We start from the raw sequence: 25,870 nt of genomic DNA, 5'->3' as shown, positions 1-25,870 counted from the left end.
AGAGTCCGCTTTTGGACCCAATGTAAGTGGTTCAGGGATGTATCGCTTAAAAAGGCTTAAAAGCCAATCACTAGTCAGGGCAGGAGCAAATAAAGCCTTGTATAATTTGTGTTGGCAGATGGGGGCGTGTTGGGAATGTTGTATACTAGAATCTGACATGCGGAAAGCAAAGAGAGGCCCACCGCGAAGGTGGTGACTGTGACCGAGAGGATCCACCGCTGCTCTCGAGCAGAGGGCCATGCTGACTCTGGTTTCTCTTCATAACGCACAAGTCTTTCGCCTTTTACTAAAGACTTCCGTGGAGAGGAACAAACATGAGTTGAATCTATTTTTGGCAGGCTTTGCTGTATGGCTGAGCCTTATGAAATTGTGAAAAGTCAAAGAGCTGTCTAGGTCAGCAATCAGGTGTCCACAAAGGAGAGCTTGGGCGGAGGTGATGAGCAGCCATTGTTATGCACACCTACAAACGGGGTACCACAGCAAGGGAGATTTGTGCCAAGAGGTTAGCTTGGACATCCAACACTTGTGGATTATCGCTTCTCGGCCTTTTGGCTAAGATCAAGTGTAGTATCTGTTCTTATCAGTTTAATATCTGATATGTCCTCTATATGAGGACTACATATTAAGCAGATTTTTGGCAAGAAGAGCAGAAATTTGGAGCTTGCTCCCTTCTCTCCGAGCATTGGCCTAGCATTGCAGTGCCGCTGGGCACGGTGCTCTCTGTTCTTACCTTGTAGAAAAGCAAACACTCAAACAATTGTGGAGGTTTTAAGGTGAATTCTACACTGGGTCAATGAAACTGAGGGAATGGCCTGGCAGAGTTTGACAAGTGTGCAAAACTGCTCTGATGACTCACTGCCTTGTGAAGCGATTATGCATGAATCTGCACGGGGTCACAATGAGCATCAACTGGATTCCAAATAGAATCAGAAGCATTTGTCAAAAACTGAAACGTGTTTTCACTCAACATCTCCTGGGAGACTTGGTGAGAAAGCAGAGTCCGCTTTTGGACCCAATGTAAGTGGTTCAGGGATGTATCGCTTAAAAAGGCTTAAAAGCCAATCACTAGTCAGGGCAGGAGCAAATAAAGCCTTGTATAATTTGTGTTGGCAGATGGGGGCGTGGTGGGAATGTTGTATACTAGAATCTGACATGCGGAAAGCAAAGAGAGGCCCACCGCGAAGGTGGTGACTGTGACCGAGAGGCTCCACCGCTGCTCTCGAGCAGAGGGCCATGCTGACTCTGGTTTCTCTTCATAACGCACAAGTCTTTCGCCTTTTACTAAAGACTTCCGTGGAGAGGAACAAACATGAGTTGAATCTATTTTTGGCAGGCTTTGCTGTATGGCTGAGCCTTATGAAATTGTGAAAAGTCAAAGAGCTGTCTAGGTCAGCAATCAGGTGTCCACAAAGGAGAGCTTGGGCGGAGGTGATGAGCAGCCATTGTTATGCACACCTACAAACGGGGTACCACAGCAAGGGAGATTTGTGCCAAGAGGTTAGCTTGGACATCCAACACTTGTGGATTATCGCTTCTCGGCCTTTTGGCTAAGATCAAGTGTAGTATCTGTTCTTATCAGTTTAATATCTGATATGTCCTCTATATGAGGACTACATATTAAGCAGATTTTTGGCAAGAGGAGCAGAAATTTGGAGCTTGCTCCCTTCTCTCCACGCATCGACCTAGCATTGCAGTGCCGCTGGGAACGGTGCACTCTGTTCTTACCTTGAAGAAAAGCAAACACTCAAACAATTGTGGAGGTTTCAAGGTGAATTCTACACTGGGTCAATGAAACTGAGGGAATGGCCTGGCAGAGTTTGACAAGTGTGCAAAACTGCTCTTATGACTCACTGCCTTGTGAAGTGATTATGCATGACTCTGCACGGGGTCACAATGAGCATCAACTGGATTCCAAATAGAATCAGAAGCATTTGTCAAAAACTGAAACGTGTTTTCACTCAACATCTCCTGGGAGACTTGGTGAGAAAGCAGAGTCCGCTTTTGGACCCAATGTAAGTGGTTCAGGGATGTATCGCTTAAAAAGGCTTAAAAGCCAATCACTAGTCAGGGCAGGAGCAAATAAAGCCTTGTATAATTTGTGTTGGCAGATGGGGGCGTGGTGGGAATGTTGTATACTAGAATCTGACATGCGGAAAGCAAAGAGAGGCCCACCGCGAAGGTGGTGACTGTGACCGAGAGGCTCCACCGCTGCTCTCGAGCAGAGGGCCATGCTGACTCTGGTTTCTCTTCATAACGCACAAGTCTTTCGCCTTTTACTAAAGACTTCCGTGGAGAGGAACAAACATGAGTTGAATCTATTTTTGGCAGGCTTTGCTGTATGGCTGAGCCTTATGAAATTGTGAAAAGTCAAAGAGCTGTCTAGGTCAGCAATCAGGTGTCCACAAAGGAGAGCTTGGGCGGAGGTGATGAGCAGCCATTGTTATGCACACCTACAAACGGGGTACCACAGCAAGGGAGATTTGTGCCAAGAGGTTGGCTTGGACATCCAACACTTGTGGATTATCGCTTCTCGGCCTTTTGGCTAAGATCAAGTGTAGTATCTGTTCTTATCAGTTTAATATCTGATATGTCCTCTATATGAGGACTACATATTAAGCAGATTTTTGGCAAGAGGAGCAGAAATTTGGAGCTTGCTCCCTTCTCTCCGAGCATTGGCCTAGCATTGCAGTGCCGCTGGGCACGGTGCTCTCTGTTCTTACCTTGTAGAAAAGCAAACACTCAAACAATTGTGGAGGTTTTAAGGTGAATTCTACACTGGGTCAATAAAACTGAGGGAATGGCCTGGCAGAGTTTGACAAGTGTGCAAAACTGCTCTGATGACTCACTGCCTTGTGAAGCGATTATGCATGAATCTGCACGGGGTCACAATGAGCATCAACTGGATTCCAAATAGAATCAGAAGCATTTGTCAAAAACTGAAACGTGTTTTCACTCAACATCTCCTGGGAGACCTGGTGAGAAAGCAGAGTCCGCTTTTGGACCCAATGTAAGTGGTTCAGGGATGTATTGCTTAAAAAGGCTTAAAAGCCAATCACTAGTCAGGGCAGGAGCAAATAAAGCCTTGTATAATTTGTGTTGGCAGATGGGGGCGTGGTGGGAATGTTGTATACTAGAATCTGACATGCGGAAAGCAAAGAGAGGCCCACCGCGAAGGTGGTGACTGTGACCGAGAGGCTCCACCGCTGCTCTCGAGCAGAGGGCCATGCTGACTCTGGTTTCTCTTCATAACGCACAAGTCTTTCGCCTTTTACTAAAGACTTCCGTGGAGAGGAACAAACATGAGTTGAATCTATTTTTGGCAGGCTTTGCTGTATGGCTGAGCCTTATGAAATTGTGAAAAGTCAAAGAGCTGTCTAGGTCAGCAATCAGGTGTCCACAAAGGAGAGCTTGGGCGGAGGTGATGAGCAGCCATTGTTATGCACACCTACAAACGGGGTACCACAGCAAGGGAGATTTGTGCCAAGAGGTTAGCTTGGACATCCAACACTTGTGGATTATCGCTTCTCGGCCTTTTGGCTAAGATCAAGTGTAGTATCTGTTCTTATCAGTTTAATATCTGATATGTCCTCTATATGAGGACTACATATTAAGCAGATTTTTGGCAAGAAGAGCAGAAATTTGGAGCTTGCTCCCTTCTCTCCGAGCATTGGCCTAGCATTGCAGTGCCGCTGGGCACGGTGCTCTCTGTTCTTACCTTGTAGAAAAGCAAACACTCAAACAATTGTGGAGGTTTTAAGGTGAATTCTACACTGGGTCAATAAAACTGAGGGAATGGCCTGGCAGAGTTTGACAAGTGTGCAAAACTGCTCTGATGACTCACTGCCTTGTGAAGCGATTATGCATGAATCTGCACGGGGTCACAATGAGCATCAACTGGATTCCAAATAGAATCAGAAGCATTTGTCAAAAACTGAAACGTGTTTTCACTCAACATCTCCTGGGAGACCTGGTGAGAAAGCAGAGTCCGCTTTTGTACCCAATGTAAGTGGTTCAGGGATGTATTGCTTAAAAAGGCTTAAAAGCCAATCACTAGTCAGGGCAGGAGCAAATAAAGCCTTGTATAATTTGTGTTGGCAGATGGGGGCGTGGTGGGAATGTTGTATACTAGAATCTGACATGCGGAAAGCAAAGAGAGGCCCACCGCGAAGGTGGTGACTGTGACCGAGAGGCTCCACCGCTGCTCTCGAGCAGAGGGCCATGCTGACTCTGGTTTCTCTTCATAACGCACAAGTCTTTCGCCTTTTACTAAAGACTTCCGTGGAGAGGAACAAACATGAGTTGAATCTATTTTTGGCAGGCTTTGCTGTATGGCTGAGCCTTATGAAATTGTGAAAAGTCAAAGAGCTGTCTAGGTCAGCAATCAGGTGTCCACAAAGGAGAGCTTGGGCGGAGGTGATGAGCAGCCATTGTTATGCACACCTACAAACGGGGTACCACAGCAAGGGAGATTTGTGCCAAGAGGTTGGGTTGGACATCCAACACTTGTGGATTATCGCTTCTCGGCCTTTTGGCTAAGATCAAGTGTAGTATCTGTTCTTATCAGTTTAATATCTGATATGTCCTCTATATGAGGACTACATATTAAGCAGATTTTTGGCAAGAGGAGCAGAAATTTGGAGCTTGCTCCCTTCTCTCCGAGCATTGGCCTAGCATTGCAGTGCCGCTGGGCACGGTGCTCTCTGTTCTTACCTTGTAGAAAAGCAAACACTCAAACAATTGTGGAGGTTTTAAGGTGAATTCTACACTGGGTCAATAAAACTGAGGGAATGGCCTGGCAGAGTTTGACAAGTGTGCAAAACTGCTCTGATGACTCACTGCCTTGTGAAGCGATTATGCATGAATCTGCACGGGGTCACAATGAGCATCAACTGGATTCCAAATAGAATCAGAAGCATTTGTCAAAAACTGAAACGTGTTTTCACTCAACATCTCCTGGGAGACCTGGTGAGAAAGCAGAGTCCGCTTTTGGACCCAATGTAAGTGGTTCAGGGATGTATTGCTTAAAAAGGCTTAAAAGCCAATCACTAGTCAGGGCAGGAGCAAATAAAGCCTTGTATAATTTGTGTTGGCAGATGGGGGCGTGGTGGGAATGTTGTATACTAGAATCTGACATGCGGAAAGCAAAGAGAGGCCCACCGCGAAGGTGGTGACTGTGACCGAGAGGCTCCACCGCTGCTCTCGAGCAGAGGGCCATGCTGACTCTGGTTTCTCTTCATAACGCACAAGTCTTTCGCCTTTTACTAAAGACTTCCGTGGAGAGGAACAAACATGAGTTGAATCTATTTTTGGCAGGCTTTGCTGTATGGCTGAGCCTTATGAAATTGTGAAAAGTCAAAGAGCTGTCTAGGTCAGCAATCAGGTGTCCACAAAGGAGAGCTTGGGCGGAGGTGATGAGCAGCCATTGTTATGCACACCTACAAACGGGGTACCACAGCAAGGGAGATTTGTGCCAAGAGGTTGGCATGGACATCCAACTCTTGTGGATTATCGCTTCTCGGCCTTTTGGCTAAGATCAAGTGTAGTATCTGTTCTTATCAGTTTAATATCTGATATGTCCTCTATATGAGGACTACATATTAAGCAGATTTTTGGCAAGAGGAGCAGAAATTTGGAGCTTGCTCCCTTCTCTCCACGCATCGACCTAGCATTGCAGTGCCGCTGGGAACGGTGCACTCTGTTCTTACCTTGTAGAAAAGCAAACACTCAAACAATTGTGGAGGTTTCAAGGTGAATTCTACACTGGGTCAATGAAACAGAGGGAATGGCCTGGCAGAGTTTGACAAGTGTGCAAAACTGCTCTGATGACTCACTGCCTTGTGAAGCGATTATGCATGAATCTCCACGGGGTCACAATGAGCATCAACTGGATTCCAAATAGAATCAGAAGCATTTGTCAAAAACTGAAACGTGTTTTCACTCAACATCTCCTGGGAGACTTGGTGAGAAAGCAGAGTCCGCTTTTGGACCCAATGTAAGTGGTTCAGGGATGTATCGCTTAAAAAGGCTTAAAAGCCAATCACTAGTCAGGGCAGGAGCAAATAAAGCCTTGTATAATTTGTGTTGGCAGATGGGGGCGTGGTGGGAATGTTGTATACTAGAATCTGACATGCGGAAAGCAAAGAGAGGCCCACCGCGAAGGTGGTGACTGTGACCGAGAGGCTCCACCGCTGCTCTCGAGCAGAGGGCCATGCTGACTCTGGTTTCTCTTCATAACGCACAAGTCTTTCGCCTTTTACTAAAGACTTCCGTGGAGAGGAACAAACATGAGTTGAATCTATTTTTGGCAGGCTTTGCTGTATGGCTGAGCCTTATGAAATTGTGAAAAGTCAAAGAGCTGTCTAGGTCAGCAATCAGGTGTCCACAAAGGAGAGCTTGGGCGGAGGTGATGAGCAGCCATTGTTATGCACACCTACAAACGGGGTACCACAGCAAGGGAGATTTGTGCCAAGAGGCTGTCTTGGACATCCAACACTTGTGGATTATCGCTTCTCGGCCTTTTGGCTAAGATCAAGTGTAGTATCTGTTCTTATCAGTTTAATATCTGATATGTCCTCTATATGAGGACTACATATTAAGCAGATTTTTGGCAAGAGGAGCAGAAATTTGGAGCTTGCTCCCTTCTCTCCGAGCATTGGCCTAGCATTGCAGTGCCGCTGGGCACGGTGCTCTCTGTTCTTACCTTGTAGAAAAGCAAACACTCAAACAATTGTGGAGGTTTTAAGGTGAATTCTACACTGGGTCAATAAAACTGAGGGAATGGCCTGGCAGAGTTTGACAAGTGTGCAAAACTGCTCTGATGACTCACTGCCTTGTGAAGCGATTATGCATGAATCTGCACGGGGTCACAATGAGCATCAACTGGATTCCAAATAGAATCAGAAGCATTTGTCAAAAACTGAAACGTGTTTTCACTCAACATCTCCTGGGAGACCTGGTGAGAAAGCAGAGTCCGCTTTTGGACCCAATGTAAGTGGTTCAGGGATGTATTGCTTAAAAAGGCTTAAAAGCCAATCACTAGTCAGGGCAGGAGCAAATAAAGCCTTGTATAATTTGTGTTGGCAGATGGGGGCGTGGTGGGAATGTTGTATACTAGAATCTGACATGCGGAAAGCAAAGAGAGGCCCACCGCGAAGGTGGTGACTGTGACCGAGAGGCTCCACCGCTGCTCTCGAGCAGAGGGCCATGCTGACTCTGGTTTCTCTTCATAACGCACAAGTCTTTCGCCTTTTACTAAAGACTTCCGTGGAGAGGAACAAACATGAGTTGAATCTATTTTTGGCAGGCTTTGCTGTATGGCTGAGCCTTATGAAATTGTGAAAAGTCAAAGAGCTGTCTAGGTCAGCAATCAGGTGTCCACAAAGGAGAGCTTGGGCGGAGGTGATGAGCAGCCATTGTTATGCACACCTACAAACGGGGTACCACAGCAAGGGAGATTTGTGCCAAGAGGTTGGCTTGGACATCCAACACTTGTGGATTATCGCTTCTCGGCCTTTTGGCTAAGATCAAGTGTAGTATCTGTTCTTATCAGTTTAATATCTGATATGTCCTCTATATGAGGACTACATATTAAGCAGATTTTTGGCAAGAGGAGCAGAAATTTGGAGCTTGCTCCCTTCTCTCCGAGCATTGGCCTAGCATTGCAGTGCCGCTGGGCACGGTGCTCTCTGTTCTTACCTTGTAGAAAAGCAAACACTCAAACAATTGTGGAGGTTTTAAGGTGAATTCTACACTGGGTCAATAAAACTGAGGGAATGGCCTGGCAGAGTTTGACAAGTGTGCAAAACTGCTCTGATGACTCACTGCCTTGTGAAGCGATTATGCATGACTCTGCACGGGGTCACAATGAGCATCAACTGGATTCCAAATAGAATCAGAAGCATTTGTCAAAAACTGAAACGTGTTTTCACTCAACATCTCCTGGGAGACTTGGTGAGAAAGCAGAGTCCGCTTTTGGACCCAATGTAAGTGGTTCAGGGATGTATCGCTTAAAAAGGCTTAAAAGCCAATCACTAGTCAGGGCAGGAGCAAATAAAGCCTTGTATAATTTGTGTTGGCAGATTGGGGCGTGGTGGGAATGTTGTATACTAGAATCTGACATGCGGAAAGCAAAGAGAGGCCCACCGCGAAGGTGGTGACTGTGACCGAGAGGCTCCACCGCTGCTCTCGAGCAGAGGGCCATGCTGACTCTGGTTTCTCTTCATAACGCACAAGTCTTTCGCCTTTTACTAAAGACTTCCGTGGAGAGGAACAAACATGAGTTGAATCTATTTTTGGCAGGCTTTGCTGTATGGCTGAGCCTTATGAAATTGTGAAAAGTCAAAGAGCTGTCTAGGTCAGCAATCAGGTGTCCACAAAGGAGAGCTTGGGCGGAGGTGATGAGCAGCCATTGTTATGCACACCTACAAACGGGGTACCACAGCAAGGGAGATTTGTGCCAAGAGGCTGTCTTGGACATCCAACACTTGTGGATTATCGCTTCTCGGCCTTTTGGCTAAGATCAAGTGTAGTATCTGTTCTTATCAGTTTAATATCTGATATGTCCTCTATATGAGGACTACATATTAAGCAGATTTTTGGCAAGAGGAGCAGAAATTTGGAGCTTGCTCCCTTCTCTCCGAGCATTGGCCTAGCATTGCAGTGCCGCTGGGCACGGTGCTCTCTGTTCTTACCTTGTAGAAAAGCAAACACTCAAACAATTGTGGAGGTTTTAAGGTGAATTCTACACTGGGTCAATAAAACTGAGGGAATGGCCTGGCAGAGTTTGACAAGTGTGCAAAACTGCTCTGATGACTCACTGCCTTGTGAAGCGATTATGCATGAATCTGCACGGGGTCACAATGAGCATCAACTGGATTCCAAATAGAATCAGAAGCATTTGTCAAAAACTGAAACGTGTTTTCACTCAACATCTCCTGGGAGACCTGGTGAGAAAGCAGAGTCCGCTTTTGGACCCAATGTAAGTGGTTCAGGGATGTATTGCTTAAAAAGGCTTAAAAGCCAATCACTAGTCAGGGCAGGAGCAAATAAAGCCTTGTATAATTTGTGTTGGCAGATGGGGGCGTGGTGGGAATGTTGTATACTAGAATCTGACATGCGGAAAGCAAAGAGAGGCCCACCGCGAAGGTGGTGACTGTGACCGAGAGGCTCCACCGCTGCTCTCGAGCAGAGGGCCATGCTGACTCTGGTTTCTCTTCATAACGCACAAGTCTTTCGCCTTTTACTAAAGACTTCCGTGGAGAGGAACAAACATGAGTTGAATCTATTTTTGGCAGGCTTTGCTGTATGGCTGAGCCTTATGAAATTGTGAAAAGTCAAAGAGCTGTCTAGGTCAGCAATCAGGTGTCCACAAAGGAGAGCTTGGGCGGAGGTGATGAGCAGCCATTGTTATGCACACCTACAAACGGGGTACCACAGCAAGGGAGATTTGTGCCAAGAGGTTAGCTTGGACATCCAACACTTGTGGATTATCGCTTCTCGGCCTTTTGGCTAAGATCAAGTGTAGTATCTGTTCTTATCAGTTTAATATCTGATATGTCCTCTATATGAGGACTACATATTAAGCAGATTTTTGGCAAGAAGAGCAGAAATTTGGAGCTTGCTCCCTTCTCTCCGAGCATTGGCCTAGCATTGCAGTGCCGCTGGGCACGGTGCTCTCTGTTCTTACCTTGTAGAAAAGCAAACACTCAAACAATTGTGGAGGTTTTAAGGTGAATTCTACACTGGGTCAATGAAACTGAGGGAATGGCCTGGCAGAGTTTGACAAGTGTGCAAAACTGCTCTGATGACTCACTGCCTTGTGAAGCGATTATGCATGAATCTGCACGGGGTCACAATGAGCATCAACTGGATTCCAAATAGAATCAGAAGCATTTGTCAAAAACTGAAACGTGTTTTCACTCAACATCTCCTGGGAGACTTGGTGAGAAAGCAGAGTCCGCTTTTGGACCCAATGTAAGTGGTTCAGGGATGTATCGCTTAAAAAGGCTTAAAAGCCAATCACTAGTCAGGGCAGGAGCAAATAAAGCCTTGTATAATTTGTGTTGGCAGATGGGGGCGTGGTGGGAATGTTGTATACTAGAATCTGACATGCGGAAAGCAAAGAGAGGCCCACCGCGAAGGTGGTGACTGTGACCGAGAGACTCCACCGCTGCTCTCGAGCAGAGGGCCATGCTGACTCTGGTTTCTCTTCATAACGCACAAGTCTTTCGCCTTTTACTAAAGACTTCCGTGGAGAGGAACAAACATGAGTTGAATCTATTTTTGGCAGGCTTTGCTGTATGGCTGAGCCTTATGAAATTGTGAAAAGTCAAAGAGCTGTCTAGGTCAGCAATCAGGTGTCCACAAAGGAGAGCTTGGGCGGAGGTGATGAGCAGCCATTGTTATGCACACCTACAAACGGGGTACCACAGCAAGGGAGATTTGTGCCAAGAGGTTGGCTTGGACATCCAACACTTGTGGATTATCGCTTCTCGGCCTTTTGGCTAAGATCAAGTGTAGTATCTGTTCTTATCAGTTTAATATCTGATATGTCCTCTATATGAGGACTACATATTAAGCAGATTTTTGGCAAGAGGAGCAGAAATTTGGAGCTTGCTCCCTTCTCTCCGAGCATTGGCCTAGCATTGCAGTGCCGCTGGGCACGGTGCTCTCTGTTCTTACCTTGTAGAAAAGCAAACACTCAAACAATTGTGGAGGTTTTAAGGTGAATTCTACACTGGGTCAATAAAACTGAGGGAATGGCCTGGCAGAGTTTGACAAGTGTGCAAAACTGCTCTGATGACTCACTGCCTTGTGAAGCGATTATGCATGACTCTGCACGGGGTCACAATGAGCATCAACTGGATTCCAAATAGAATCAGAAGCATTTGTCAAAAACTGAAACGTGTTTTCACTCAACATCTCCTGGGAGACTTGGTGAGAAAGCAGAGTCCGCTTTTGGACCCAATGTAAGTGGTTCAGGGATGTATCGCTTAAAAAGGCTTAAAAGCCAATCACTAGTCAGGGCAGGAGCAAATAAAGCCTTGTATAATTTGTGTTGGCAGATTGGGGCGTGGTGGGAATGTTGTATACTAGAATCTGACATGCGGAAAGCAAAGAGAGGCCCACCGCGAAGGTGGTGACTGTGACCGAGAGGCTCCACCGCTGCTCTCGAGCAGAGGGCCATGCTGACTCTGGTTTCTCTTCATAACGCACAAGTCTTTCGCCTTTTACTAAAGACTTCCGTGGAGAGGAACAAACATGAGTTGAATCTATTTTTGGCAGGCTTTGCTGTATGGCTGAGCCTTATGAAATTGTGAAAAGTCAAAGAGCTGTCTAGGTCAGCAATCAGGTGTCCACAAAGGAGAGCTTGGGCGGAGGTGATGAGCAGCCATTGTTATGCACACCTACAAACGGGGTACCACAGCAAGGGAGATTTGTGCCAAGAGGTTGGCTTGGACATCCAACACTTGTGGATTATCGCTTCTCGGCCTTTTGGCTAAGATCAAGTGTAGTATCTGTTCTTATCAGTTTAATATCTGATATGTCCTCTATATGAGGACTACATATTAAGCAGATTTTTGGCAAGAAGAGCAGAAATTTGGAGCTTGCTCCCTTCTCTCCGAGCATTGGCCTAGCATTGCAGTGCCGCTGGGCACGGTGCTCTCTGTTCTTACCTTGTAGAAAAGCAAACACTCAAACAATTGTGGAGGTTTTAAGGTGAATTCTACACTGGGTCAATAAAACTGAGGGAATGGCCTGGCAGAGTTTGACAAGTGTGCAAAACTGCTCTGATGACTCACTGCCTTGTGAAGCGATTATGCATGAATCTGCACGGGGTCACAATGAGCATCAACTGGATTCCAAATAGAATCAGAAGCATTTGTCAAAAACTGAAACGTGTTTTCACTCAACATCTCCTGGGAGACTTGGTGAGAAAGCAGAGTCCGCTTTTGGACCCAATGTAAGTGGTTCAGGGATGTATCGCTTAAAAAGGCTTAAAAGCCAATCACTAGTCAGGGCAGGAGCAAATAAAGCCTTGTATAATTTGTGTTGGCAGATGGGGGCGTGGTGGGAATGTTGTATACTAGAATCTGACATGCGGAAAGCAAAGAGAGGCCCACCGCGAAGGTGGTGACTGTGACCGAGAGGCTCCACCGCTGCTCTCGAGCAGAGGGCCATGCTGACTCTGGTTTCTCTTCATAACGCACAAGTCTTTCGCCTTTTACTAAAGACTTCCGTGGAGAGGAACAAACATGAGTTGAATCTATTTTTGGCAGGCTTTGCTGTATGGCTGAGCCTTATGAAATTGTGAAAAGTCAAAGAGCTGTCTAGGTCAGCAATCAGGTGTCCACAAAGGAGAGCTTGGGCGGAGGTGATGAGCAGCCATTGTTATGCACACCTACAAACGGGGTACCACAGCAAGGGAGATTTGTGCCAAGAGGTTGGCTTGGACATCCAACACTTGTGGATTATCGCTTCTCGGCCTTTTGGCTAAGATCAAGTGTAGTATCTGTTCTTATCAGTTTAATATCTGATATGTCCTCTATATGAGGACTACATATTAAGCAGATTTTTGGCAAGAGGAGCAGAAATTTGGAGCTTGCTCCCTTCTCTCCACGCATCGACCTAGCATTGCAGTGCCGCTGGGAACGGTGCACTCTGTTCTTACCTTGTAGAAAAGCAAACACTCAAACAATTGTGGAGGTTTCAAGGTGAATTCTACACTGGGTCAATGAAACTGAGGGAATGGCCTGGCAGAGTTTGACAAGTGTGCAAAACTGCTCTTATGACTCACTGCCTTGTGAAGTGATTATGCATGACTCTGCACGGGGTCACAATGAGCATCAACTGGATTCCAAATAGAATCAGAAGCATTTGTCAAAAACTGAAACGTGTTTTCACTCAACATCTCCTGGGAGACTTGGTGAGAAAGCAGAGTCCGCTTTTGGACCCAATGTAAGTGGTTCAGGGATGTATCGCTTAAAAAGGCTTAAAAGCCAATCACTAGTCAGGGCAGGAGCAAATAAAGCCTTGTATAATTTGTGTTGGCAGATGGGGGCGTGGTGGGAATGTTGTATACTAGAATCTGACATGCGGAAAGCAAAGAGAGGCCCACCGCGAAGGTGGTGACTGTGACCGAGAGGCTCCACCGCTGCTCTCGAGCAGAGGGCCATGCTGACTCTGGTTTCTCTTCATAACGCACAAGTCTTTCGCCTTTTACTAAAGACTTCCGTGGAGAGGAACAAACGTGAGTTGAATCTATTTTTGGCAGGCTTTGCTGTATGGCTGAGCCTTATGAAATTGTGAAAAGTCAAAGAGCTGTCTAGGTCAGCAATCAGGTGTCCACAAAGGAGAGCTTGGGCGGAGGTGATGAGCAGCCATTGTTATGCACACCTACAAACGGGGTACCACAGCAAGGGAGATTTGTGCCAAGAGGTTGGCTTGGACATCCAACACTTGTGGATTATCGCTTCTCGGCCTTTTGGCTAAGATCAAGTGTAGTATCTGTTCTTATCATATAATATCTGATATGTCCTCTATATGAGGACTACATATTAAGCAGATTTTTGGCAAGAGGAGCAGAAATTTGGAGCTTGCTCCCTTCTCTCCACGCATCGACCTAGCATTGCAGTGCCGCTGGGAACGGTGCACTCTGTTCTTACCTTGTAGAAAAGCAAACACTCAAACAATTGTGGAGGTTTCAAGGTGAATTCTACACTGGGTCAATGAAACTGAGGGAATGGCCTGGCAGAGTTTGACAAGTGTGCAAAACTGCTCTGATGACTCACTGCCTTGTGAAGCGATTATGCATGAATCTCCACGGGGTCACAATGAGCATCAACTGGATTCCAAATAGAATCAGAAGCATTTGTCAAAAACTGAAACGTGTTTTCACTCAACATCTCCTGGGAGACTTGGTGAGAAAGCAGAGTCCGCTTTTGGACCCAATGTAAGTGGTTCAGGGATGTATTGCTTAAAAAGGCTTAAAAGCCAATCACTAGTCAGGGCAGGAGCAAATAAAGCCTTGTATAATTTGTGTTGGCAGATGGGGGCGTGGTGGGAATGTTGTATACTAGAATCTGACATGCGGAAAGCAAAGAGAGGCCCACCGCGAAGGTGGTGACTGTGACCGAGAGGCTCCACCGCTGCTCTCGATCAGAGGGCCATGCTGACTCTGGTTTCTCTTCATAACGCACAAGTCTTTCGCCTTTTACTAAAGACTTCCGTGGAGAGGAACAAACATGAGTTGAATCTATTTTTGGCAGGCTTTGCTGTATGGCTGAGCCTTATGAAATTGTGAAAAGTCAAAGAGCTGTCTAGGTCAGCAATCAGGTGTCCACAAAGGAGAGCTTGGGCGGAGGTGATGAGCAGCCATTGTTATGCACACCTACAAACGGGGTACCACAGCAAGGGAGATTTGTGCCAAGAGGTTGGCTTGGACATCCAACACTTGTGGATTATCGCTTCTCGGCCTTTTGGCTAAGATCAAGTGTAGTATCTGTTCTTATCAGTTTAATATCTGATATGTCCTCTATATGAGGACTACATATTAAGCAGATTTTTGGCAAGAGGAGCAGAAATTTGGAGCTTGCTCCCTTCTCTCCACGCATCGACCTAGCATTGCAGTGCCGCTGGGAACGGTGCACTCTGTTCTTACCTTGTAGAAAAGCAAACACTCAAACAATTGTGGAGGTTTCAAGGTGAATTCTACACTGGGTCAATGAAACTGAGGGAATGGCCTGGCAGAGTTTGACAAGTGTGCAAAACTGCTCTTATGACTCACTGCCTTGTGAAGTGATTATGCATGACTCTGCACGGGGTCACAATGAGCATCAACTGGATTCCAAATAGAATCAGAAGCATTTGTCAAAAACTGAAACGTGTTTTCACTCAACATCTCCTGGGAGACTTGGTGAGAAAGCAGAGTCCGCTTTTGGACCCAATGTAAGTGGTTCAGGGATGTATCGCTTAAAAAGGCTTAAAAGCCAATCACTAGTCAGGGCAGGAGCAAATAAAGCCTTGTATAATTTGTGTTGGCAGATGGGGGCGTGGTGGGAATGTTGTATACTAGAATCTGACATGCGGAAAGCAAAGAGAGGCCCACCGCGAAGGTGGTGACTGTGACCGAGAGGCTCCACCGCTGCTCTCGAGCAGAGGGCCATGCTGACTCTGGTTTCTCTTCATAACGCACAAGTCTTTCGCCTTTAACTAAAGACTTCCGTGGAGAGGAACAAACATGAGTTGAATCTATTTTTGGCAGGCTTTGCTGTATGGCTGAGCCTTATGAAATTGTGAAAAGTCAAAGAGCTGTCTAGGTCAGCAATCAGGTGTCCACAAAGGAGAGCTTGGGCGGAGGTGATGAGCAGCCATTGTTATGCACACCTACAAACGGGGTACCACAGCAAGGGAGATTTGTGCCAAGAGGTTGGCTTGGACATCCAACACTTGTGGATTATCGCTTCTCGGCCTTTTGGCTAAGATCAAGTGTAGTATCTGTTCTTATCAGTTTAATATCTGATATGTCCTCTATATGAGGACTACATATTAAGCAGATTTTTGGCAAGAGGAGCAGAAATTTGGAGCTTGCTCCCTTCTCTCCACGCATCGACCTAGCATTGCAGTGCCGCTGGGAACGGTGCACTCTGTTCTTACCTTGTAGAAAAGCAAACACTCAAACAATTGTGGAGGTTTCAAGGTGAATTCTACACTGGGTCAATGAAACTGAGGGAATGGCCTGGCAGAGTTTGACAAGTGTGCAAAACTGCTCTTATGACTCACTGCCTTGTGAAGTGATTATGCATGACTCTGCACGGGGTCACAATGAGCATCAACTGGATTCCAAATAGAATCAGAAGCATTTGTCAAAAACTGAAACGTGTTTTCACTCAACATCTCCTGGGAGACTTGGTGAGAAAGCAGAGTCCGCTTTTGGACCCAATGTAAGTGGTTCAGGGATGTATCGCTTAAAAAGGCTTAAAAGCCAATCACTAGTCAGGGCAGGAGCAAATAAAGCCTTGTATAATTTGTGTTGGCAGATGGGGGCGTGGTGGGAATGTTGTATACTAGAATCTGACATGCGGAAAGCAAAGAGAGGCCCACCGCGAAGGTGGTGACTGTGACCGAGAGGCTCCACCGCTGCTCTCGAGCAGAGGGCCATGCTGACTCTGGTTTCTCTTCATAACGCACAAGTCTTTCGCCTTTTACTAAAGACTTCCGTGGAGAGGAACAAACATGAGTTGAATCTATTTTTGGCAGGCTTTGCTGTATGGCTGAGCCTTATGAAATTGTGAAAAGTCAAAGAGCTGTCTAGGTCAGCAATCAGGTGTCCACAAAGGAGAGCTTGGGCGGAGGTGATGAGCAGCCATTGTTATGCACACCTACAAACGGGGTACCACAGCAAGGGAGATTTGTGCCAAGAGGTTGGCTTGGACATCCAACACTTGTGGATTATCGCTTCTCGGCCTTTTGGCTAAGATCAAGTGTAGTATCTGTTCTTATCAGTTTAATATCTGATATGTCCTCTATATGAGGACTACATATTAAGCAGATTTTTGGCAAGAGGAGCAGAAATTTGGAGCTTGCTCCCTTCTCTCCACGCATCGACCTAGCATTGCAGTGCCGCTGGGAACGGTGCACTCTGTTCTTACCTTGTAGAAAAGCAAACACTCAAACAATTGTGGAGGTTTCAAGGTGAATTCTACACTGGGTCAATGAAACTGAGGGAATGGCCTGGCAGAGTTTGACAAGTGTGCAAAACTGCTCTTATGACTCACTGCCTTGTGAAGTGATTATGCATGACTCTGCACGGGGTCACAATGAGCATCAACTGGATTCCAAATAGAATCAGAAGCATTTGTCAAAAACTGAAACGTGTTTTCACTCAACATCTCCTGGGAGACTTGGTGAGAAAGCAGAGTCCGCTTTTGGACCCAATGTAAGTGGTTCAGGGATGTATCGCTTAAAAAGGCTTAAAAGCCAATCACTAGTCAGGGCAGGAGCAAATAAAGCCTTGTATAATTTGTGTTGGCAGATGGGGGCGTGGTGGGAATGTTGTATACTAGAATCTGACATGCGGAAAGCAAAGAGAGGCCCACCGCGAAGGTGGTGACTGTGACCGAGAGGCTCCACCGCTGCTCTCGAGCAGAGGGCCATGCTGACTCTGGTTTCTCTTCATAACGCACAAGTCTTTCGCCTTTTACTAAAGACTTCCGTGGAGAGGAACAAACGTGAGTTGAATCTATTTTTGGCAGGCTTTGCTGTATGGCTGAGCCTTATGAAATTGTGAAAAGTCAAAGAGCTGTCTAGGTCAGCAATCAGGTGTCCACAAAGGAGAGCTTGGGCGGAGGTGATGAGCAGCCATTGTTATGCACACCTACAAACGGGGTACCACAGCAAGGGAGATTTGTGCCAAGAGGTTGGCTTGGACATCCAACACTTGTGGATTATCGCTTCTCGGCCTTTTGGCTAAGATCAAGTGTAGTATCTGTTCTTATCATATAATATCTGATATGTCCTCTATATGAGGACTACATATTAAGCAGATTTTTGGCAAGAGGAGCAGAAATTTGGAGCTTGCTCCCTTCTCTCCACGCATCGACCTAGCATTGCAGTGCCGCTGGGAAAGGTGCACTCTGTTCTTACCTTGTAGAAAAGCAAACACTCAAACAATTGTGGAGGTTTCAAGGTGAATTCTACACTGGGTCAATGAAACTGAGGGAATGGCCTGGCAGAGTTTGACAAGTGTGCAAAACTGCTCTGATGACTCACTGCCTTGTGAAGCGATTATGCATGAATCTCCACGGGGTCACAATGAGCATCAACTGGATTCCAAATAGAATCAGAAGCATTTGTCAAAAACTGAAACGTGTTTTCACTCAACATCTCCTGGGAGACTTGGTGAGAAAGCAGAGTCCGCTTTTGGACCCAATGTAAGTGGTTCAGGGATGTATTGCTTAAAAAGGCTTAAAAGCCAATCACTAGTCAGGGCAGGAGCAAATAAAGCCTTGTATAATTTGTGTTGGCAGATGGGGGCGTGGTGGGAATGTTGTATACTAGAATCTGACATGCGGAAAGCAAAGAGAGGCCCACCGCGAAGGTGGTGACTGTGACCGAGAGGCTCCACCGCTGCTCTCGATCAGAGGGCCATGCTGACTCTGGTTTCTCTTCATAACGCACAAGTCTTTCGCCTTTTACTAAAGACTTCCGTGGAGAGGAACAAACATGAGTTGAATCTATTTTTGGCAGGCTTTGCTGTATGGCTGAGCCTTATGAAATTGTGAAAAGTCAAAGAGCTGTCTAGGTCAGCAATCAGGTGTCCACAAAGGAGAGCTTGGGCGGAGGTGATGAGCAGCCATTGTTATGCACACCTACAAACGGGGTACCACAGCAAGGGAGATTTGTGCCAAGAGGTTGGCTTGGACATCCAACACTTGTGGATTATCGCTTCTCGGCCTTTTGGCTAAGATCAAGTGTAGTATCTGTTCTTATCAGTTTAATATCTGATATGTCCTCTATATGAGGACTACATATTAAGCAGATTTTTGGCAAGAGGAGCAGAAATTTGGAGCTTGCTCCCTTCTCTCCACGCATCGACCTAGCATTGCAGTGCCGCTGGGAACGGTGCACTCTGTTCTTACCTTGTAGAAAAGCAAACACTCAAACAATTGTGGAGGTTTCAAGGTGAATTCTACACTGGGTCAATGAAACTGAGGGAATGGCCTGGCAGAGTTTGACAAGTGTGCAAAACTGCTCTTATGACTCACTGCCTTGTGAAGTGATTATGCATGACTCTGCACGGGGTCACAATGAGCATCAACTGGATTCCAAATAGAATCAGAAGCATTTGTCAAAAACTGAAACGTGTTTTCACTCAACATCTCCTGGGAGACTTGGTGAGAAAGCAGAGTCCGCTTTTGGACCCAATGTAAGTGGTTCAGGGATGTATCGCTTAAAAAGGCTTAAAAGCCAATCACTAGTCAGGGCAGGAGCAAATAAAGCCTTGTATAATTTGTGTTGGCAGATGGGGGCGTGGTGGGAATGTTGTATACTAGAATCTGACATGCGGAAAGCAAAGAGAGGCCCACCGCGAAGGTGGTGACTGTGACCGAGAGGCTCCACCGCTGCTCTCGAGCAGAGGGCCATGCTGACTCTGGTTTCTCTTCATAACGCACAAGTCTTTCGCCTTTTACTAAAGACTTCCGTGGAGAGGAACAAACATGAGTTGAATCTATTTTTGGCAGGCTTTGCTGTATGGCTGAGCCTTATGAAATTGTGAAAAGTCAAAGAGCTGTCTAGGTCAGCAATCAGGTGTCCACAAAGGAGAGCTTGGGCGGAGGTGATGAGCAGCCATTGTTATGCACACCTACAAACGGGGTACCACAGCAAGGGAGATTTGTGCCAAGAGGTTGGCTTGGACATCCAACACTTGTGGATTATCGCTTCTCGGCCTTTTGGCTAAGATCAAGTGTAGTATCTGTTCTTATCAGTTTAATATCTGATATGTCCTCTATATGAGGACTACATATTAAGCAGATTTTTGGCAAGAGGAGCAGAAATTTGGAGCTTGCTCCCTTCTCTCCACGCATCGACCTAGCATTGCAGTGCCGCTGGGAACGGTGCACTCTGTTCTTACCTTGTAGAAAAGCAAACACTCAAACAATTGTGGAGGTTTCAAGGTGAATTCTACACTGGGTCAATGAAACTGAGGGAATGGCCTGGCAGAGTTTGACAAGTGTGCAAAACTGCTCTTATGACTCACTGCCTTGTGAAGTGATTATGCATGACTCTGCACGGGGTCACAATGAGCATCAACTGGATTCCAAATAGAATCAGAAGCATTTGTCAAAAACTGAAACGTGTTTTCACTCAACATCTCCTGGGAGACTTGGTGAGAAAGCAGAGTCCGCTTTTGGACCCAATGTAAGTGGTTCAGGGATGTATCGCTTAAAAAGGCTTAAAAGCCAATCACTAGTCAGGGCAGGAGCAAATAAAGCCTTGTATAATTTGTGTTGGCAGATGGGGGCGTGGTGGGAATGTTGTATACTAGAATCTGACATGCGGAAAGCAAAGAGAGGCCCACCGCGAAGGTGGTGACTGTGACCGAGAGGCTCCACCGCTGCTCTCGAGCAGAGGGCCATGCTGACTCTGGTTTCTCTTCATAACGCACAAGTCTTTCGCCTTTTACTAAAGACTTCCGTGGAGAGGAACAAACATGAGTTGAATCTATTTTTGGCAGGCTTTGCTGTATGGCTGAGCCTTATGAAATTGTGAAAAGTCAAAGAGCTGTCTAGGTCAGCAATCAGGTGTCCACAAAGGAGAGCTTGGGCGGAGGTGATGAGCAGCCATTGTTATGCACACCTACAAACGGGGTACCACAGCAAGGGAGATTTGTGCCAAGAGGTTGGCTTGGACATCCAACACTTGTGGATTATCGCTTCTCGGCCTTTTGGCTAAGATCAAGTGTAGTATCTGTTCTTATCAGTTTAATATCTGATATGTCCTCTATATGAGGACTACATATTAAGCAGATTTTTGGCAAGAGGAGCAGAAATTTGGAGCTTGCTCCCTTCTCTCCAAGCATTGGCCTAGCATTGCAGTGCCGCTGGGCACGGTGCTCTCTGTTCTTACCTTGTAGAAAAGCAAACACTCAAACAATTGTGGAGGTTTTAAGGTGAATTCTACACTGGGTCAATAAAACTAAGGGAATGGCCTGGCAGAGTTTGACAAGTGTGCAAAACTGCTCTGATGACTCACTGCCTTGTGAAGCGATTATGCATGAATCTGCACGGGGTCACAATGAGCATCAACTGGATTCCAAATAGAATCAGAAGCATTTGTCAAAAACTGAAACGTGTTTTCACTCAACATCTCCTGGGAGACCTGGTGAGAAAGCAGAGTCCGCTTTTGGACCCAATGTAAGTGGTTCAGGGATGTATTGCTTAAAAAGGCTTAAAAGCCAATCACTAGTCAGGGCAGGAGCAAATAAAGCCTTGTATAATTTGTGTTGGCAGATGGGGGCGTGGTGGGAATGTTGTATACTAGAATCTGACATGCGGAAAGCAAAGAGAGGCCCACCGCGAAGGTGGTGACTGTGACCGAGAGGCTCCACCGCTGCTCTCGAGCAGAGGGCCATGCTGACTCTGGTTTCTCTTCATAACGCACAAGTCTTTCGCCTTTTACTAAAGACTTCCGTGGAGAGGAACAAACATGAGTTGAATCTATTTTTGGCAGGCTTTGCTGTATGGCTGAGCCTTATGAAATTGTGAAAAGTCAAAGAGCTGTCTAGGTCAGCAATCAGGTGTCCACAAAGGAGAGCTTGGGCGGAGGTGATGAGCAGCCATTGTTATGCACACCTACAAACGGGGTACCACAGCAAGGGAGATTTGTGCCAAGAGGTTGGCTTGGACATCCAACACTTGTGGATTATCGCTTCTCGGCCTTTTGGCTAAGATCAAGTGTAGTATCTGTTCTTATCAGTTTAATATCTGATATGTCCTCTATATGAGGACTACATATTAAGCAGATTTTTGGCAAGAGGAGCAGAAATTTGGAGCTTGCTCCCTTCTCTTCGAGCATTGGCCTAGCATTGCAGTGCCGCTGGGCACGGTGCTCTCTGTTCTTACCTTGTAGAAAAGCAAACACTCAAACAATTGTGGAGGTTTTAAGGTGAATTCTACACTGGGTCAATAAAACTGAGGGAATGGCCTGGCAGAGTTTGACAAGTGTGCAAAACTGCTCTGATGACTCACTGCCTTGTGAAGCGATTATGCATGAATCTGCACGGGGTCACAATGAGCATCAACTGGATTCCAAATAGAATCAGAAGCATTTGTCAAAAACTGAAACGTGTTTTCACTCAACATCTCCTGGGAGACCTGGTGAGAAAGCAGAGTCCGCTTTTGGACCCAATGTAAGTGGTTCAGGGATGTATTGCTTAAAAAGGCTTAAAAGCCAATCACTAGTCAGGGCAGGAGCAAATAAAGCCTTGTATAATTTGTGTTGGCAGATGGGGGCGTGGTGGGAATGTTGTATACTAGAATCTGACATGCGGAAAGCAAAGAGAGGCCCACCGCGAAGGTGGTGACTGTGACCGAGAGGCTCCACCGCTGCTCTCGAGCAGAGGGCCATGCTGACTCTGGTTTCTCTTCATAACGCACAAGTCTTTCGCCTTTTACTAAAGACTTCCGTGGAGAGGAACAAACATGAGTTGAATCTATTTTTGGCAGGCTTTGCTGTATGGCTGAGCCTTATGAAATTGTGAAAAGTCAAAGAGCTGTCTAGGTCAGCAATCAGGTGTCCACAAAGGAGAGCTTGGGCGGAGGTGATGAGCAGCCATTGTTATGCACACCTACAAACGGGGTACCACAGCAAGGGAGATTTGTGCCAAGAGGTTGGCTTGGACATCCAACACTTGTGGATTATCGCTTCTCGGCCTTTTGGCTAAGATCAAGTGTAGTATCTGTTCTTATCAGTTTAATATCTGATATGTCCTCTATATGAGGACTACATATTAAGCAGATTTTTGGCAAGAGGAGCAGAAATTTGGAGCTTGCTCCCTTCTCTCCGAGCATTGGCCTAGCATTGCAGTGCCGCTGGGCACGGTGCTCTCTGTTCTTACCTTGTAGAAAAGCAAACACTCAAACAATTGTGGAGGTTTTAAGGTAAATTCTACACTGGGTCAATAAAACTGAGGGAATGGCCTGGCAGAGTTTGACAAGTGTGCAAAACTGCTCTGATGACTCACTGCCTTGTGAAGCGATTATGCATGAATCTGCACGGGGTCACAATGAGCATCAACTGGATTCCAAATAGAATCAGAAGCATTTGTCAAAAACTGAAACGTGTTTTCACTCAACATCTCCTGGGAGACCTGGTGAGAAAGCAGAGTCCGCTTTTGGACCCAATGTAAGTGGTTCAGGGATGTATTGCTTAAAAAGGCTTAAAAGCCAATCACTAGTCAGGGCAGGAGCAAATAAAGCCTTGTATAATTTGTGTTGGCAGATGGGGGCGTGGTGGGAATGTTGTATACTAGAATCTGACATGCGGAAAGCAAAGAGAGGCCCACCGCGAAGGTGGTGACTGTGACCGAGAGGCTCCACCGCTGCTCTCGAGCAGAGGGCCATGCTGACTCTGGTTTCTCTTCATAACGCACAAGTCTTTCGCCTTTTACTAAAGACTTCCGTGGAGAGGAACAAACATGAGTTGAATCTATTTTTGGCAGGCTTTGCTGTATGGCTGAGCCTTATGAAATTGTGAAAAGTCAAAGAGCTGTCTAGGTCAGCAATCAGGTGTCCACAAAGGAGAGCTTGGGCGGAGGTGATGAGCAGCCATTGTTATGCACACCTACAAACGGGGTACCACAGCAAGGGAGATTTGTGCCAAGAGGTTGGCTTGGACATCCAACATTTGTGGATTATCGCTTCTCGGCCTTTTGGCTAAGATCAAGTGTAGTATCTGTTCTTATCAGTTTAATATCTGATATGTCCTCTATATGAGGACTACATATTAAGCAGATTTTTGGCAAGAGGAGCAGAAATTTGGAGCTTGCTCCCTTCTCTCCACGCATCGACCTAGCATTGCAGTGCCGCTGGGAACGGTGCACTCTGTTCTTACCTTGTAGAAAAGCAATCACTCAAACAATTGTGGAGGTTTCAAGGTGAATTTTACACTGGGTCAATGAAACTGAGGGAATGGCCTGGCAGAGTTTGACAAGTGTGCAAAACTGCTCTGATGACTCACTGCCTTGTAAAGCGATCATGCATGACTCTGCACGGGGTCACAATGAGCATCAACTAGATTCCAAATAGAATCAGAAGCGTTTGTCAAAAACTGAAACGTTTTTTCACTCAACATCTCCTGGGAGACTTGGTGAGAAAGCAGAGTCCGCTTTTGGACCCAATGTAAGTGGTTCAGGGATGTATCGCTTAAAAAGGCTTAAAAGCCAATCACTAGTCAGGGCAGGAGCAAATAAAGCCTTGTATAATTTGTGTTGGCAGATGGGGGCGTGGTGGGAATGTTGTATACTAGAATCTGACATGCGGAAAGCAAAGAGAGGCCCACCGCGAAGGTGGTGACTGTGACCGAGAGGCTCCACCGCTGCTCTCGAGCAGAGGGCCATGCTGACTCTGGTATCTCTTCATAACGCACAAGTCTTTCGCCTTTTACTAAAGACTTCCGTGGAGAGGAACAAACATGAGTTGAATCTATTTTTGGCAGGCTTTGCTGTATGGCTGAGCGTTATGAAATTGTGAAAAGTCAAAGAGCTGTCTAGGTCAGAAATCAAGTGTCCACAAAGGAGAGCTTGGGCGGAGGTGATGAACAGCAGCCATTGTTATGCACACCTACAAACGGGGTACCACAGCAAGGGAGATTTGTGCCAAGAGGTTGGCTTGGACATCCAACACTTGTGGATTATCGCTTCTCGGCCTTTTGGCTAAGATCAAGTGTAGTATCTGTTCTTATCAGTTTAATATCTGATATGTCCTCTATATGAGGACTACATATTAAGCAGATTTTTGGCAAGAGGAGCAGAAATTTGGAGCTTGCTCCCTTCTCTCCAAGCATTGGCCTAGCATTGCAGTGCCGCTGGGCACGGTGCTCTCTGTTCTTACCTTGTAGAAAAGCAAACACTCAAACAATTGTGGAGGTTTTAAGGTGAATTCTACACTGGGTCAATAAAACTGAGGGAATGGCCTGGCAGAGTTTGACAAGTGTGCAAAACTGCTCTGATGACTCACTGCCTTGTGAAGCGATTATGCATGAATCTGCACGGGGTCACAATGAGCATCAACTGGATTCCAAATAGAATCAGAAGCATTTGTCAAAAACTGAAACGTGTTTTCACTCAACATCTCCTGGGAGACCTGGTGAGAAAGCAGAGTCCGCTTTTGGACCCAATGTAAGTGGTTCAGGGATGTATTGCTTAAAAAGGCTTAAAAGCCAATCACTAGTCAGGGCAGGAGCAAATAAAGCCTTGTATAATTTGTGTTGGCAGATGGGGGCGTGGTGGGAATGTTGTATACTAGAATCTGACATGCGGAAAGCAAAGAGAGGCCCACCGCGAAGGTGGTGACTGTGACCGAGAGGCTCCACCGCTGCTCTCGAGCAGAGGGCCATGCTGACTCTGGTTTCTCTTCATAACGCACAAGTCTTTCGCCTTTTACTAAAGACTTCCGTGGAGAGGAACAAACATGAGTTGAATCTATTTTTGGCAGGCTTTGCTGTATGGCTGAGCCTTATGAAATTGTGAAAAGTCAAAGAGCTGTCTAGGTCAGCAATCAGGTGTCCACAAAGGAGAGCTTGGGCGGAGGTGATGAGCAGCCATTGTTATGCACACCTACAAACGGGGTACCACAGCAAGGGAGATTTGTGCCAAGAGGTTGGCTTGGACATCCAACACTTGTGGATTATCGCTTCTCGGCCTTTTGGCTAAGATCAAGTGTAGTATCTGTTCTTATCAGTTTAATATCTGATATGTCCTCTATATGAGGACTACATATTAAGCAGATTTTTGGCAAGAGGAGCAGAAATTTGGAGCTTGCTCCCTTCTCTCCGAGCATTGGCCTAGCATTGCAGTGCCGCTGGGCACGGTGCTCTCTGTTCTTACCTTGTAGAAAAGCAAACACTCAAACAATTGTGGAGGTTTTAAGGTAAATTCTACACTGGGTCAATAAAACTGAGGGAATGGCCTGGCAGAGTTTGACAAGTGTGCAAAACTGCTCTGATGACTCACTGCCTTGTGAAGCGATTATGCATGAATCTGCACGGGGTCACAATGAGCATCAACTGGATTCCAAATAGAATCAGAAGCATTTGTCAAAAACTGAAACGTGTTTTCACTCAACATCTCCTGGGAGACCTGGTGAGAAAG

At 46.2% G+C, this 25,870-nt stretch overlaps 52 non-coding genes across 52 annotated transcripts; all 52 read left to right on the top strand.

The window, feature by feature from the left end:
• The first annotated feature begins 242 nt into the window (after nt 1-242).
• Nucleotides 243-355, top strand: LOC133963339 (U5 spliceosomal RNA). Its single transcript, XR_009922842.1, has one exon. It is a non-coding gene; the product is annotated as a U5 spliceosomal RNA (small nuclear RNA).
• Nucleotides 356-532: 177 nt separating this feature from the next.
• On the top strand, nt 533-724 carry LOC133962933 (U2 spliceosomal RNA). Its single transcript, XR_009922497.1, has one exon. It is a non-coding gene; the product is annotated as a U2 spliceosomal RNA (small nuclear RNA).
• Nucleotides 725-1,237: 513 nt separating this feature from the next.
• On the top strand, nt 1,238-1,350 carry LOC133963338 (U5 spliceosomal RNA). The gene has a single exon (XR_009922841.1). It is a non-coding gene; the product is annotated as a U5 spliceosomal RNA (small nuclear RNA).
• A 177-nt stretch (nt 1,351-1,527) lies between these two features.
• On the top strand, nt 1,528-1,719 carry LOC133964184 (U2 spliceosomal RNA). The gene has a single exon (XR_009923652.1). It is a non-coding gene; the product is annotated as a U2 spliceosomal RNA (small nuclear RNA).
• Nucleotides 1,720-2,232: 513 nt separating this feature from the next.
• On the top strand, nt 2,233-2,345 carry LOC133963337 (U5 spliceosomal RNA). Its single transcript, XR_009922840.1, has one exon. It is a non-coding gene; the product is annotated as a U5 spliceosomal RNA (small nuclear RNA).
• Nucleotides 2,346-2,522: 177 nt separating this feature from the next.
• On the top strand, nt 2,523-2,714 carry LOC133962834 (U2 spliceosomal RNA). Its single transcript, XR_009922403.1, has one exon. It is a non-coding gene; the product is annotated as a U2 spliceosomal RNA (small nuclear RNA).
• A 513-nt stretch (nt 2,715-3,227) lies between these two features.
• On the top strand, nt 3,228-3,340 carry LOC133963336 (U5 spliceosomal RNA). Its single transcript, XR_009922839.1, has one exon. It is a non-coding gene; the product is annotated as a U5 spliceosomal RNA (small nuclear RNA).
• Nucleotides 3,341-3,517: 177 nt separating this feature from the next.
• On the top strand, nt 3,518-3,709 carry LOC133962932 (U2 spliceosomal RNA). Its single transcript, XR_009922496.1, has one exon. It is a non-coding gene; the product is annotated as a U2 spliceosomal RNA (small nuclear RNA).
• Nucleotides 3,710-4,222: 513 nt separating this feature from the next.
• Nucleotides 4,223-4,335, top strand: LOC133963335 (U5 spliceosomal RNA). The gene has a single exon (XR_009922838.1). It is a non-coding gene; the product is annotated as a U5 spliceosomal RNA (small nuclear RNA).
• A 177-nt stretch (nt 4,336-4,512) lies between these two features.
• LOC133962833 (U2 spliceosomal RNA) lies at nt 4,513-4,704 on the top strand. Its single transcript, XR_009922402.1, has one exon. It is a non-coding gene; the product is annotated as a U2 spliceosomal RNA (small nuclear RNA).
• Nucleotides 4,705-5,217: 513 nt separating this feature from the next.
• LOC133963334 (U5 spliceosomal RNA) lies at nt 5,218-5,330 on the top strand. The gene has a single exon (XR_009922837.1). It is a non-coding gene; the product is annotated as a U5 spliceosomal RNA (small nuclear RNA).
• Nucleotides 5,331-5,507: 177 nt separating this feature from the next.
• LOC133964183 (U2 spliceosomal RNA) lies at nt 5,508-5,699 on the top strand. Its single transcript, XR_009923651.1, has one exon. It is a non-coding gene; the product is annotated as a U2 spliceosomal RNA (small nuclear RNA).
• Nucleotides 5,700-6,212: 513 nt separating this feature from the next.
• LOC133963331 (U5 spliceosomal RNA) lies at nt 6,213-6,325 on the top strand. The gene has a single exon (XR_009922835.1). It is a non-coding gene; the product is annotated as a U5 spliceosomal RNA (small nuclear RNA).
• A 177-nt stretch (nt 6,326-6,502) lies between these two features.
• On the top strand, nt 6,503-6,694 carry LOC133962832 (U2 spliceosomal RNA). Its single transcript, XR_009922401.1, has one exon. It is a non-coding gene; the product is annotated as a U2 spliceosomal RNA (small nuclear RNA).
• A 513-nt stretch (nt 6,695-7,207) lies between these two features.
• Nucleotides 7,208-7,320, top strand: LOC133963330 (U5 spliceosomal RNA). The gene has a single exon (XR_009922834.1). It is a non-coding gene; the product is annotated as a U5 spliceosomal RNA (small nuclear RNA).
• Nucleotides 7,321-7,497: 177 nt separating this feature from the next.
• On the top strand, nt 7,498-7,689 carry LOC133962831 (U2 spliceosomal RNA). Its single transcript, XR_009922400.1, has one exon. It is a non-coding gene; the product is annotated as a U2 spliceosomal RNA (small nuclear RNA).
• A 513-nt stretch (nt 7,690-8,202) lies between these two features.
• On the top strand, nt 8,203-8,315 carry LOC133963329 (U5 spliceosomal RNA). Its single transcript, XR_009922833.1, has one exon. It is a non-coding gene; the product is annotated as a U5 spliceosomal RNA (small nuclear RNA).
• A 177-nt stretch (nt 8,316-8,492) lies between these two features.
• Nucleotides 8,493-8,684, top strand: LOC133962830 (U2 spliceosomal RNA). Its single transcript, XR_009922399.1, has one exon. It is a non-coding gene; the product is annotated as a U2 spliceosomal RNA (small nuclear RNA).
• Nucleotides 8,685-9,197: 513 nt separating this feature from the next.
• Nucleotides 9,198-9,310, top strand: LOC133963328 (U5 spliceosomal RNA). The gene has a single exon (XR_009922832.1). It is a non-coding gene; the product is annotated as a U5 spliceosomal RNA (small nuclear RNA).
• Nucleotides 9,311-9,487: 177 nt separating this feature from the next.
• LOC133962931 (U2 spliceosomal RNA) lies at nt 9,488-9,679 on the top strand. The gene has a single exon (XR_009922495.1). It is a non-coding gene; the product is annotated as a U2 spliceosomal RNA (small nuclear RNA).
• A 513-nt stretch (nt 9,680-10,192) lies between these two features.
• LOC133963327 (U5 spliceosomal RNA) lies at nt 10,193-10,305 on the top strand. The gene has a single exon (XR_009922831.1). It is a non-coding gene; the product is annotated as a U5 spliceosomal RNA (small nuclear RNA).
• Nucleotides 10,306-10,482: 177 nt separating this feature from the next.
• Nucleotides 10,483-10,674, top strand: LOC133962828 (U2 spliceosomal RNA). The gene has a single exon (XR_009922397.1). It is a non-coding gene; the product is annotated as a U2 spliceosomal RNA (small nuclear RNA).
• Nucleotides 10,675-11,187: 513 nt separating this feature from the next.
• LOC133963326 (U5 spliceosomal RNA) lies at nt 11,188-11,300 on the top strand. The gene has a single exon (XR_009922830.1). It is a non-coding gene; the product is annotated as a U5 spliceosomal RNA (small nuclear RNA).
• Nucleotides 11,301-11,477: 177 nt separating this feature from the next.
• Nucleotides 11,478-11,669, top strand: LOC133962930 (U2 spliceosomal RNA). Its single transcript, XR_009922494.1, has one exon. It is a non-coding gene; the product is annotated as a U2 spliceosomal RNA (small nuclear RNA).
• Nucleotides 11,670-12,182: 513 nt separating this feature from the next.
• On the top strand, nt 12,183-12,295 carry LOC133963325 (U5 spliceosomal RNA). Its single transcript, XR_009922829.1, has one exon. It is a non-coding gene; the product is annotated as a U5 spliceosomal RNA (small nuclear RNA).
• Nucleotides 12,296-12,472: 177 nt separating this feature from the next.
• LOC133964182 (U2 spliceosomal RNA) lies at nt 12,473-12,664 on the top strand. The gene has a single exon (XR_009923650.1). It is a non-coding gene; the product is annotated as a U2 spliceosomal RNA (small nuclear RNA).
• Nucleotides 12,665-13,177: 513 nt separating this feature from the next.
• LOC133963632 (U5 spliceosomal RNA) lies at nt 13,178-13,290 on the top strand. The gene has a single exon (XR_009923125.1). It is a non-coding gene; the product is annotated as a U5 spliceosomal RNA (small nuclear RNA).
• Nucleotides 13,291-13,467: 177 nt separating this feature from the next.
• Nucleotides 13,468-13,658, top strand: LOC133962965 (U2 spliceosomal RNA). Its single transcript, XR_009922527.1, has one exon. It is a non-coding gene; the product is annotated as a U2 spliceosomal RNA (small nuclear RNA).
• A 513-nt stretch (nt 13,659-14,171) lies between these two features.
• On the top strand, nt 14,172-14,284 carry LOC133963324 (U5 spliceosomal RNA). Its single transcript, XR_009922828.1, has one exon. It is a non-coding gene; the product is annotated as a U5 spliceosomal RNA (small nuclear RNA).
• A 177-nt stretch (nt 14,285-14,461) lies between these two features.
• LOC133964181 (U2 spliceosomal RNA) lies at nt 14,462-14,653 on the top strand. The gene has a single exon (XR_009923649.1). It is a non-coding gene; the product is annotated as a U2 spliceosomal RNA (small nuclear RNA).
• Nucleotides 14,654-15,166: 513 nt separating this feature from the next.
• On the top strand, nt 15,167-15,279 carry LOC133963813 (U5 spliceosomal RNA). Its single transcript, XR_009923297.1, has one exon. It is a non-coding gene; the product is annotated as a U5 spliceosomal RNA (small nuclear RNA).
• A 177-nt stretch (nt 15,280-15,456) lies between these two features.
• On the top strand, nt 15,457-15,648 carry LOC133964179 (U2 spliceosomal RNA). The gene has a single exon (XR_009923647.1). It is a non-coding gene; the product is annotated as a U2 spliceosomal RNA (small nuclear RNA).
• A 513-nt stretch (nt 15,649-16,161) lies between these two features.
• Nucleotides 16,162-16,274, top strand: LOC133963323 (U5 spliceosomal RNA). Its single transcript, XR_009922827.1, has one exon. It is a non-coding gene; the product is annotated as a U5 spliceosomal RNA (small nuclear RNA).
• A 177-nt stretch (nt 16,275-16,451) lies between these two features.
• LOC133964178 (U2 spliceosomal RNA) lies at nt 16,452-16,643 on the top strand. The gene has a single exon (XR_009923646.1). It is a non-coding gene; the product is annotated as a U2 spliceosomal RNA (small nuclear RNA).
• Nucleotides 16,644-17,156: 513 nt separating this feature from the next.
• Nucleotides 17,157-17,269, top strand: LOC133963631 (U5 spliceosomal RNA). The gene has a single exon (XR_009923124.1). It is a non-coding gene; the product is annotated as a U5 spliceosomal RNA (small nuclear RNA).
• Nucleotides 17,270-17,446: 177 nt separating this feature from the next.
• LOC133962972 (U2 spliceosomal RNA) lies at nt 17,447-17,637 on the top strand. The gene has a single exon (XR_009922534.1). It is a non-coding gene; the product is annotated as a U2 spliceosomal RNA (small nuclear RNA).
• A 513-nt stretch (nt 17,638-18,150) lies between these two features.
• On the top strand, nt 18,151-18,263 carry LOC133963322 (U5 spliceosomal RNA). Its single transcript, XR_009922826.1, has one exon. It is a non-coding gene; the product is annotated as a U5 spliceosomal RNA (small nuclear RNA).
• A 177-nt stretch (nt 18,264-18,440) lies between these two features.
• Nucleotides 18,441-18,632, top strand: LOC133964177 (U2 spliceosomal RNA). The gene has a single exon (XR_009923645.1). It is a non-coding gene; the product is annotated as a U2 spliceosomal RNA (small nuclear RNA).
• A 513-nt stretch (nt 18,633-19,145) lies between these two features.
• On the top strand, nt 19,146-19,258 carry LOC133963320 (U5 spliceosomal RNA). Its single transcript, XR_009922824.1, has one exon. It is a non-coding gene; the product is annotated as a U5 spliceosomal RNA (small nuclear RNA).
• Nucleotides 19,259-19,435: 177 nt separating this feature from the next.
• On the top strand, nt 19,436-19,627 carry LOC133964176 (U2 spliceosomal RNA). Its single transcript, XR_009923644.1, has one exon. It is a non-coding gene; the product is annotated as a U2 spliceosomal RNA (small nuclear RNA).
• A 513-nt stretch (nt 19,628-20,140) lies between these two features.
• Nucleotides 20,141-20,253, top strand: LOC133963319 (U5 spliceosomal RNA). The gene has a single exon (XR_009922823.1). It is a non-coding gene; the product is annotated as a U5 spliceosomal RNA (small nuclear RNA).
• Nucleotides 20,254-20,430: 177 nt separating this feature from the next.
• LOC133962772 (U2 spliceosomal RNA) lies at nt 20,431-20,622 on the top strand. The gene has a single exon (XR_009922345.1). It is a non-coding gene; the product is annotated as a U2 spliceosomal RNA (small nuclear RNA).
• Nucleotides 20,623-21,135: 513 nt separating this feature from the next.
• Nucleotides 21,136-21,248, top strand: LOC133963318 (U5 spliceosomal RNA). Its single transcript, XR_009922822.1, has one exon. It is a non-coding gene; the product is annotated as a U5 spliceosomal RNA (small nuclear RNA).
• A 177-nt stretch (nt 21,249-21,425) lies between these two features.
• LOC133962887 (U2 spliceosomal RNA) lies at nt 21,426-21,617 on the top strand. Its single transcript, XR_009922453.1, has one exon. It is a non-coding gene; the product is annotated as a U2 spliceosomal RNA (small nuclear RNA).
• A 513-nt stretch (nt 21,618-22,130) lies between these two features.
• LOC133963316 (U5 spliceosomal RNA) lies at nt 22,131-22,243 on the top strand. The gene has a single exon (XR_009922821.1). It is a non-coding gene; the product is annotated as a U5 spliceosomal RNA (small nuclear RNA).
• Nucleotides 22,244-22,420: 177 nt separating this feature from the next.
• Nucleotides 22,421-22,612, top strand: LOC133962826 (U2 spliceosomal RNA). Its single transcript, XR_009922396.1, has one exon. It is a non-coding gene; the product is annotated as a U2 spliceosomal RNA (small nuclear RNA).
• Nucleotides 22,613-23,125: 513 nt separating this feature from the next.
• Nucleotides 23,126-23,238, top strand: LOC133963315 (U5 spliceosomal RNA). The gene has a single exon (XR_009922820.1). It is a non-coding gene; the product is annotated as a U5 spliceosomal RNA (small nuclear RNA).
• A 177-nt stretch (nt 23,239-23,415) lies between these two features.
• Nucleotides 23,416-23,607, top strand: LOC133964175 (U2 spliceosomal RNA). Its single transcript, XR_009923643.1, has one exon. It is a non-coding gene; the product is annotated as a U2 spliceosomal RNA (small nuclear RNA).
• Nucleotides 23,608-24,120: 513 nt separating this feature from the next.
• LOC133963775 (U5 spliceosomal RNA) lies at nt 24,121-24,233 on the top strand. The gene has a single exon (XR_009923258.1). It is a non-coding gene; the product is annotated as a U5 spliceosomal RNA (small nuclear RNA).
• A 180-nt stretch (nt 24,234-24,413) lies between these two features.
• Nucleotides 24,414-24,605, top strand: LOC133962771 (U2 spliceosomal RNA). The gene has a single exon (XR_009922344.1). It is a non-coding gene; the product is annotated as a U2 spliceosomal RNA (small nuclear RNA).
• Nucleotides 24,606-25,118: 513 nt separating this feature from the next.
• On the top strand, nt 25,119-25,231 carry LOC133963313 (U5 spliceosomal RNA). Its single transcript, XR_009922818.1, has one exon. It is a non-coding gene; the product is annotated as a U5 spliceosomal RNA (small nuclear RNA).
• A 177-nt stretch (nt 25,232-25,408) lies between these two features.
• On the top strand, nt 25,409-25,600 carry LOC133962825 (U2 spliceosomal RNA). The gene has a single exon (XR_009922395.1). It is a non-coding gene; the product is annotated as a U2 spliceosomal RNA (small nuclear RNA).
• The last annotated feature ends 270 nt before the right edge of the window (nt 25,601-25,870 follow it).

This window comes from Platichthys flesus, chromosome 10 (genome assembly GCF_949316205.1).
Source record: "Platichthys flesus chromosome 10, fPlaFle2.1, whole genome shotgun sequence".
Taxonomy (NCBI): Eukaryota; Metazoa; Chordata; class Actinopteri; order Pleuronectiformes; family Pleuronectidae; genus Platichthys; species Platichthys flesus.
Note: the sequence above shows the minus strand (reverse complement) of the source record. Positions and strands in the feature narration are given on the sequence as shown.